Here is a 666-nt window from a genome sequence, read left to right on the forward strand (position 1 = left end):
GGAAGCGGTTCTGATGGGTCGGATTCTCACCAGATTCCCCTCAACAGTGACCTGGACACCCCGTGAGAATCCGATTTCTGGAAGAGAGAGTGGAACACAACTATGAGACACGACATCCCTCACTGACCCATAGCCCTACAGGGGACAACACTGGAGACACCATGTGGGAATTGAACCTGATCTGACCCCACCACACAGAGGCAAAACACTAAGGGCATGCAACAGAACAGCAAGGGGAGCAGAGCAAGGAAGTCCCAAGGGAATACCAAAAATAGACTTCGGGCCCAGGGCAAGGCATCACTCACCAGAAAACACTCCTAAAGGTCAACAGACCTTGAACTATTTACAGGCTTTTTCTTTTTTATGTCATTGGGTTTTGTTGTTTTTGTTGTTTTGTTTTCTTTTATTTTATTGTTTTGTGTTGCTCTATCTTGTTTTGTGCATATTATTGTCTCTGCAGGTCTATCTAGATAAGAGAGGCTGGATGAACAAACTGGAGGAGAAAACAACAGGACTGATGGTTCCAGGAGAACATGAGAGAGGGGGAGATGGGGGAAAGGAAGTGGTGTTAACAAACCCAGGGACAAGGGAACAACAAGTGATCCAAAATCAGTGGTGAGGAGGGTGTAAGAGGCCTGGTAGGGCGTAATCAAGGGCAATGTAACC

The sequence above is a fragment of the Echinops telfairi genome, unplaced genomic scaffold (genome assembly GCF_000313985.2).
Source record: "Echinops telfairi isolate 266 unplaced genomic scaffold, ASM31398v2 ScPeMD7_5;HRSCAF=22, whole genome shotgun sequence".
NCBI lineage: Eukaryota > Metazoa > Chordata > Mammalia > Afrosoricida > Tenrecidae > Echinops > Echinops telfairi.